Source organism: Scyliorhinus torazame, chromosome 10, assembly GCF_047496885.1.
Source record: "Scyliorhinus torazame isolate Kashiwa2021f chromosome 10, sScyTor2.1, whole genome shotgun sequence".
Classification (NCBI taxonomy): Eukaryota; Metazoa; Chordata; class Chondrichthyes; order Carcharhiniformes; family Scyliorhinidae; genus Scyliorhinus; species Scyliorhinus torazame.
In genome coordinates, this window is record NC_092716.1 from 165,622,047 (window position 1) to 165,631,239 (window position 9,193).

The following is a 9,193-nucleotide window of genomic DNA, read 5'->3' on the forward strand; positions in this document are numbered from 1 at the left end:
CACAGAACACAGCAGCCAATCACCAGACAGGACACGATCACTATAAAGCCAGGAGGCACTAGTTTTCCCGCTCTCTTGGGATCCAGCCTCTGAGACAGTCAGAGCCCATGAGCAGCAACTAGAACATACACCATGTGGTAGTAAGATAGTCTGGTCAGGTTAGCCTCAGGTCTCCAGTCAAGTCAGCATAGTGTCAACCCACAGTTAAAGTATGTATGATAGTTAAGAGTTCAATAAAATCAAGTTGCATTTCTTCAAGTGTTGGAAGCCTGTCTCTCTCACTGCTGCAGCAAACGCAGTCCTCGCAGACCCGGCATACCCAACACATCAATCCCTTCCACCCTAAAATACCTCCTCAGCTTATTCCATATCTTCATTGTGGATTGCACCACCAGGCTCCCTGAATACCTACTCGGAGCCATTGGCAAAGTTGCCGTCACCATAGACCTCAAACCAGACCCCTTACAAGATTCCTCCGTCATTTTTTATTTTTAAATGCCGTGAATTAAGATGCCTGGGACATTTCATTACGTTAGTGGTCTTACAGAAATACAAGTTGTTGCTGTAGATTTTCAATTTTCAGATATATCACAAAGCAGATGAGAGTTTGCAATCAGTTTTCACGGAAAAACAGTCAGGAGATGTGCCAAGTCACTATCACCCATTTTGCTCTAATTGCCACAAAGTCAAAACAAATATTGGAAGCTCGTCAACAATTCTGGGACGTCTGGGGCAGCACTGCTGCCTCACAGCGCCGAGGTCCCAGGTTCAATCCCAGCTCTGGGTCACTGACTGTGTGGAGTTTGCACATTATCCCCGTGTTTGCGTGGATTTCGCCCCCACAACCCATAGATGTGCCGGGTAGGTGAATTGGCCACGCTAAATTGCCCCTTCATTGTAGAAAAATGAATTGGGGACACTAAATTTAAAAAAACAATTTGTAACATGACTGGAATAATGACAACATGACAGAATATTCTGGAAAAACTCAGCTGAAGAGCTCAGTCGAGGAGACACATTGGACTTAAAACATCGAACTCTTGTTTTAGAACATAGAACATAGAACGATACAGCGCAGTACAGCCCCTTCGGCCCATGATGTTGCACCGAAACAAAAGCCATCTAACCTACACTATGCCATTATCATCCATATGCTTATCCAATAAACTTTTAAATGCCCACAATGTTGGCGAGTTCACTACTGTTGCAGGTAGGGCATTCCACGGCCTCACCACTCTTTGCGTAAAGAACCTACCTCTGACCTCTGTCCTATACCTATTACCCCTCAGTTTAAAGCTATGTCCCCTCGTGCCAGCCATTTCCATCCGCGGGAGAAGGCTCTCACTGTCCACCCTATCCAACCCCCTGATCATTTTGTATGCCTCTATTAAGTCTCCTCTTAACCTTCTTCTCTCCAACGAAAACAACCTCAAGTCCATCAGCCTTTCCTCACAAGATTTTCCCTCCATACCAGGCAACATCCTGGTAAATCTCCTCTGCACCCGCTCCAAAGCCTCCACATCCTTCCTATAATGCAGTGACCAGAACTGTACGCAATACTCCAAATGCGGCCGTACCAGAGTTTTGTACAGCTGCAACATGACCTCCTGACTCCGGAACTCAATCCCTCTACCAATAAAGGCCAACACTCCACTCCATAGGCCTTCTTCACAACCCTATCAACCTGGGTGGCAACTTTCAGGGATCTATGTACATGGACACTTAGATCCCTCTGCTCATCCACACTTTCAAGAACTTTACCATTAGCCAAATATTCCGCATTCCTGTTATTCCTTCCAAAGTGAATCACCTCACACTTCTCTACATTAAACCCCATTTGCCACCTCTCAGCCCAGCTCTGCAGCTTATCTATGTCGCTCTGTAACCTGCTACATCCTTCCACACTGTCGACAACACCACCGACTTTAGTGTCGTCTGCAAATTTACCCACCCACCCTTCTGCGCCTTCCTCTAGGTCATTGATAAAAATGACAAACAACAACGGCCCCAGAACAGATCCTTGTGGTACGCCACTTGTAACTGAACTCCATTCTGAACATTTCCCATCAACCACCACCCTCTGTCTTCTTTCAGCTAGCCAATTTCTGATCCACATCTCTAAATCACCCTCAATCCCCAGCCTCCGTATTTTCTGCAATAGCCTACCGTGGGGAACCTTATCAAACGCTTTTGTTCATCACAGATCCCGCCAGGTCTATCCAGCATTTTATTTTTATTTTAGATTTCCAGCATCCACAGTATTTTGCCTTAACTATTCACAAATGCCTTCCACGATACAGACAAGCTTTTCAAAAGTATCATAACCCCCATGAGAGAAAGCAGATGAATTTTTTTAAAAAGCAGTAAATCTCAGAACACCCTATGAGGTGAAAGATCTTGGGCTGGAGTCTCCATTCCTGCGTCCAAGTGCTGACGCCAACGACGGAAAAATTGGCGCCACACCCGCACCGATTCCGCTACCAGTGAGCGGCTCACACCTACACCGCGTGAAACACCCGCGGAACATGCGAAGAATGGTGGGAAAATCGCTGGGTCCGTGCTGGACATGCGCAGAGCTGACAATCTGCAGCCACATGTACGCCAACACTTCCCTCACACGCGGCGGTCGTGCCGGAAAAGAAGGTGCCGGTTGTGCTGGACTACGTACCCGTCCGTCCCGACCTCATAGCCCACCTCTTGGCCAACCTTCACTACTCCCCCCAGCCCTGGCAGAAGGCCCCCCGGCCAGTGACATGGCTCTCGGTGGAGTATGGCGGTGCTGGACACATCGGAGGCAGAGAATCCACAGATGGGCCCCATAATGATATTCAAACGGGGTTGCCACTGCACACTGCGTGCGTCTCGATGATGTTGATTTGGAGTGGTGGAGCATCGCGACCCGGCGGCAAACTGGCGCCTACTGCGATTTTGACATCAGGAGCCATTCTCCATCCGATTGCTGTCAGGCAACAGAGAATCCAGCACCTTATATCTTTTTGTTTGTTGTTACAGTAAATGCAAAGAAACAGCTCATCATGGAAGCGATGACCCATATTACCTTGGCAGCAGATATTACCTAGCGCCTCAAGGGGCCAAATGACCTACTCCTCCTATTTCTAAGGCTTTGGCCTTTCTTGCACAAAAAGCTTTTTAAACATTTTAATTCCATGTAAAAAAACCTTCAGAAAATCCTATAGTCTGGTGTGAGCCATGGCTTCCGAGTCCGAAGGGTGAGAATTCAAGAGCAAGAGAGCCCAGATGTGGATAACAAGTTGAGTTTAAATTCCCCAAACAAAAAGTTTATAAAACACTCTTTCGTGGATGTACTGCCATTGTGAAAGGAGCCTCCATTCCTCACTTTGATCTCAGCTGTACCGAAGGTTAAAAGGAAGAGCAATAGTGATTGCCAATTTGATAGTTGGGGAATAGACATGTGTTTCCGCAGCTACAGATGTGACTCCAGTGTGCTCTGTTGCCTCCTTGGTGCCAGGATCAAGGATACTCCCCCCCCCCCCCCCCCCCCCCACCCCCCCACCCCAACCCTTTCCCCAAAGGACAGTTTGGGATGTTGAGGACAAGACATGATGGGATGGGGGTGGTGAGAACAAGACAGGATAGGGAAGGCGGGGAGACAATCAAGGGGTAAAGGGGTCAGCACCAAAAGGTCAGGAGGGTGTGGGCGAAGAGATAGGACAGGATAGGGGTGCGAAGAAAGGACGGCGGAGGTGGGGGTGAGGACACAACCATAAGGCGCGGGGGGGGGGCATCAGATGGGTGGAGCCGAAGGTCAGCTCAACTGAAGGAGAAGCTTGATAATCTACACCGACGATGTAAATGTCCCTCTATGGACTCCAAATGGCAGTGGAGAGAAGGGGAATAGTACGACATGACGGCTTCTGGCACATTTTGCTCACAAGCTTGGCAAAGAGTGATTCCCCAATGCGCAGATCTGATTTAGAGGAATGTAGACCCCTGGGGGGGGGGGGGGGGGGGGGGGGGGGTGTAATACACACAGGAAATGACACATGCAGAAACAAGTGAACTCCATGAAGTGCAATGGTACAATACCTATTTACAATGCTTGTACACCTATGCCACTAGTGAGAACTTAATTATCTTACCCTACCACCAGGTCTAGGTGCTTTCCTGACACCTGCAGGACAGGTGGAGGAAACCTGCTGACTACTACACACTCTTGTCTCTGATGCTTTTAGCGGGTATCTTCTGAAGAGCTGAAGACTGGAGGCCCCAGCCTTCTTAGGGTCTGCAGTTGGGGCAGGTGAACCCTCAGCGGTCTCAAAGGCTGGAGCTGATAGAGTCTCAGGCAGAGGGGACAGGGAACCCATCAACACCCTGGGAGAGTTCAGGGTGGTCAGATGTTTCCCTGCCTCTCACTAATACTCCAGCATCGTCTCCATGACTTCTTCCAGTGACTCATCATGTGACTCAGATTTGGCCTTTTCTCCAGCAGTCCTTCAAGTGCTGGAGGCCTTGGCTCATACTGCCTCCTCCTGTTGTGGACCCACGTCTGTGGGGTGACCACCAGAGTGTGAGCCCAAGCCTAAACTAGTTCCATGAGCCACCAAGGTGTTCATCTCTGGGCTGGTGGAGGGTGCAGGTGAGAGCTGTGAAAAGTCATTCTCGTGCTCTTCCGAGGTCATCTGCAGATTAGGGATGACTTCAGGCCCAGTGTCTGGTCTCACCCTCTACCCTATGGCACCTAAAATGGAAAGAGGAAAGAATGAGTGACTGCCTCGTTCAATGCCCATTTGCTCACATTCAGGTTGAATTGTGGGATGGGGGCGGCTGGTCATTCTGTGTCAGGAACCAGGTGTTGGGAAATCCCCACCCTTATCTATTGGCCGCTGCCTCCTCTTGCACAAGGATAGCCAGATGTATTGCGCGCGCATCTGTAGCAGGTGCAGGTCACATGCTGCTAATTCTGTGGCTGCTGAATGACCTTGTGACTCCCCAAAGCCTGTCCACCATCTGCAAGGCACAAGTGAGGAGTTTTGGAGGGAATTGCTTGTTTAAGTGTAGTTCTAATAGCACTCAGGAACTTGGACATTATCCAGGACTATGCAGGCCACTTGATTGACAACCCATCTAGCACCTCCAACATTCAGTTCCTCCACCATCAACCCATTGGGAGTTGATGTGAACAGTGCACTGCTGCGAGTCCCCACGGTTAGGTCAGCATCCCCCTCCGGACCTGCAAGCTCGAGTAGCTAGACAAGGGCAGCAGAGACTTGGCATCAGCAAGTTGCCCACTACTCCAACCATCTTGACATCCCCCCTCCAACTCCCTACCAAAGGCTGTGCCTTAGTGTGGCTTGGTCAGCAACCTGCAGTTACCTTCCTACCAGCAGACTGCAGTAGGACAATGATGCAGCAGCTTCTGAAGGGCTTTTAGGGATGGACAGCTGAGATGCTGGCCTTGCTATTGATGCCCACACCCCATGACAAGTTCAGAGAATTTTGAGGTGAGTACAGAGAGTAGAGGGTTCACTCACCCTGGGGGGCACAGATCAAGGCATTCATACATTACCTGCACTGCAGAGTGGTCCTCTTCTGTACTCCTGTGGCACTCATCACCCTGGCAACCTCCTCCCAGGCCACTGTGGTGAGTTGGGTGGTCTTCCTGCTCCCATCGCTGGGAAAAAAGATGTCCCACCTGTCCTCCACAGCCCGCAGGCGAGTCTCCAGGGAGGTATCACTGAACCTTGGGGTTGGTGCTTGCTGCTTTCTGGAAGCCATCTCGATGTCCTGGGGTCCTGGTGCGATGAATTACTTGCTGTCTGGCTACTTTGTAAATATGGCACTTAGATATCAGGGAGGTTGTGTGAATTCCTGCCTGCCCTGTGATGTAATCCTCCAGGCTGCATAATTAATCAGGTGAGTGATGCATGGTTGAACATGCTCACACGCCCCACCCTCTAGTGGAAGTCCCTCTGATATCTCACTCAGACTGGACTTAGGGCGGGAATGGAAAATCTCGGCCTGAATATTTTTCGGGATGGAGGAAGGTTTGCAGTGAAGTTCTCCAGGGGTCAGTATTGGAACCATTGCTTTTCCAGATGTACATTAATGACATAAACCCTTGTGTACAGGGCACAATTTTAAAGTTTGCACATGATACGAAACTTGGAAGCATTGTGAGCAGTGAGGGGCGCTATGTAGAACTTCAAAAGGACATAGTTTGGCAGAGTGGGAAGTCAGGTAGCAGATTAAATTCAATTGCAAGACATGTGAAGTGATTCATTTTGGTATAAAGGGCATGGAGAGACAATACAAAATAAAGGATTAAACTGAGCGACCTGGAAGTATCTGTGCATTAGTTATTGAAGGTAGCAGGACAGGTTTGACAGCACAGTTAATAAAGCATATAGCATTCTAGGCTTTATTGTTAGGAGCTTTGGATACACGAGCAAGGAGGCTGAACTTGTATAAAACATTAGTTTAGCCTCAGCTGGAGTATGTGTGTCCAGTTCTGGACACCGCACTTTAGGAGGGCTGTAATGGCATTAGAGAGTGTGCTGGAAGGATCCAATGGTTCCAGGGATGAGGAACTTCATTTATGTAGATTAGAGAAGTTCAGAGATTTCCATGGAGAAAAGGCAGCCGAGAGGAGATTTGATAGAGGTATTCAAAATCAAGTAGGATGTCGCAACAAAGTAGATAGGGAGAATCTATTCCTACTCATGATTCTGCGCGACAACGCAGAATCGCCGAGCAGAAGCTTATAGCCAAGTTCCGCACACGAGTGCGGCCTCAACCGGGACCTGGGATTCATGTCGCATTACATTCATCCCCCACCATCTGGCCTGCGAAATCCTACCAACTGTCCTGGCTTGACACAATTCACACCTCTTTCACCTGGGGTTACCCCATCTCTGGATCTGTAAAGATTTAATCACCTGCTAATGCTCGCATTCCAAGCATTGTCTGGCATCTTTGAATCTGTCTATATATATGTTTCTGGAACATACCTCTTCATTCACCTGAGGAAGGAGCAGCGCTCCGAAAGCTAGTGACATCGAAACAAACCTGTTGGACTTTAACCTGGTGTTGTAAAACTTCTTACTGCGCTCACCCCAGTCCAACGCCGGCATCTCCACATCATACTCATGAACGGATCGAGAACAAGGGGGCACAGATTTAAAATAATTGGCCAAGGAAGCAAAAGTGAGGCAAGGAAAGACTTTTCCACACAGCACACGGTTACGGATTGGAATGGGCTACCTGAGCGCGAGGTGGAGACAGGCTCAATCGAAAGTCTAATTCTCTTTTGAAAGCTATCCGAAAAGGAATAATGTGCTGGGTTACAGGGAGAAGACAGGATAATGCACGAGATGAATTGCTCACTCGGAGAGTTGGTGCAGACACGATGGGCGCGATTCTCCCAACGGGAGTCTAAGTGCCGACGCCGGAGTGAAAACCGGAGTGTTTCACTTTGGTGTCGGAGCCCGCTCCCAGCCCCCGATTCTCCCGCCTCCTGGGGAGTAGGAGCGGCGTCGCATAATTTACACGCGCTGGGCCTTGGCGCCGGGTAAAAAGCAGCGCCACGTAAATGACGCGGCCGACGCCGCATAAATGACGTCACCTGCGCATGCGTGGTTGCCGTCCTTCCCGAGGCCGCCCCGCAAGAAGATGGCAGATGGATCTTGCGGGGTGGCGGAGGAATGGAGGTCCACCTTTAGAGAGGCCGGCCCGCCGATCGGTGGGCACAGATCGCGGGCCAGACTCCATTGGAGCCCCCCCTCCCCCCCAGCGCAGTTCCCGCCGGCAGCGACCAGATGTGGCCGGCGCCAGCGGGAATCTGTCGTGTTGAGGCGGCCGCTTGGCTCATCCGGGCCAGAGAATCGCCGCTCGCCGTTTGCAAATGGCGATTCTCCCACGGCCTGCCGTGATTCTCGCCGTGGTGGTTTGGGGGGGAGGGGTGAGTATCGCGTGCGGGTGTCGGGGCGGCGTGGCGGGACATGTGCGGCGCCCCGCCGATTCTCCCCCCCAGCGTGGGGGGGGGGGGGGAGAATTCCACTCAACGGGTCCTGTCTGCGCTGCAACAATTCTGTGATTCTGTTACTGTCTGACAAGTTTTATCACGTCTCCCCCCCCCTCCCCCCCCGCCCCCGCCCCCCTCATTACAACCCCAACGGAAGGGGCAATTGTCAACAAACATCATAGTATGTCCCAAAGCAAACCCCAGCATATTCTAGGAGCTGCTTTTGTCACTTCTGCTAATGCCATGGCTATTTTACAGTACATCTGACTTCATTCTATTCTCAAAGCCACAAGGGGAACAAAAAAAAGCAAAGAAAAAGTGAAATACAAAATTTTACAAAGTTAGAACTATTTCAACCAGCACTTTTGCAGACTGTAATTTTTACTGTGTTGTAGACTTTTAAATTGGGGTGGGGGAATGGGAAAATTAATATTCGAATTTTAATTGAACTCCAAACCAGGAATCGCTGGAACCTGTGACTAGGCAGCAGGTGATTGACAACTCTTGACTCTCACTGACATAACCCCAGACTCAAAATGACATTTCCAGCAAGGGGACTCGGGATTCTGACAGAAACTGGAACTACCACAGCCCCGGCCAAAGGGAGCTGGGAACAAATGGAGAGATCACGCAACCCAGGTATCAAGCTACAGTTTGAAAGCAGCCGCTGCGAGTGTGTTCCCAGCAGCGCGGGGCAGCTGTGGAATAAACGAGTGACTTTATTTCCCAGTTGTCGAGTCTTACCTGGCTGAGCACTGGTGGTGCTGTTGTTGGTTACAGACGGGCAACTCGCTGGGAATTATTGTCGACTCCTTTGCTGAACTATACCGAACCACCTCTTCCAGAGGGGAAACTGAAGCCTCCCAATTTACAAAGCAGGTTATTGGTGCCAATTTCCGGAAATGGGCCGGACAAACTTGGCGGCGAAAAGACAAGTATTCCCCCCTCCCGCCCCCAAGTCATTCTTGTTTTTTAACCACTCAAGGTCCACACGACTCGGTTCTCCCAGCTAACTGGGTCGTATGTTACTTCGCCTGGTTAACCGCGGTCTGGAAATTTGCATTGGATTAGTATTCAAATTGATTTGCTCATTTCGGAATGTTTATTTCTTGGCCACGATTTCCTTCACCCTGGGCCTGTCACTGTCTGGAGGACCTGTTCAAATCCCAGGCGGCCATGGAGGGGAGGGGA

The 9,193-nt window shown here is 50.0% G+C and overlaps 1 protein-coding gene across 1 annotated transcript in view; it reads right to left on the reverse strand.

Moving 5' to 3' along the window:
* The window catches only part of cracr2b (calcium release activated channel regulator 2B), a 327,922-nt gene extending 318,935 nt beyond the window's left edge, over nucleotides 1-8,987 (reverse strand). The window contains exon 1 of the mRNA XM_072518906.1: nucleotides 8,747-8,987. The gene's annotated coding sequence lies outside the window, so the exon portion shown is untranslated. The remainder of the gene's footprint in view (nucleotides 1-8,746) is intronic.
* Between the last annotated feature and the right edge of the window lie 206 nt (nucleotides 8,988-9,193).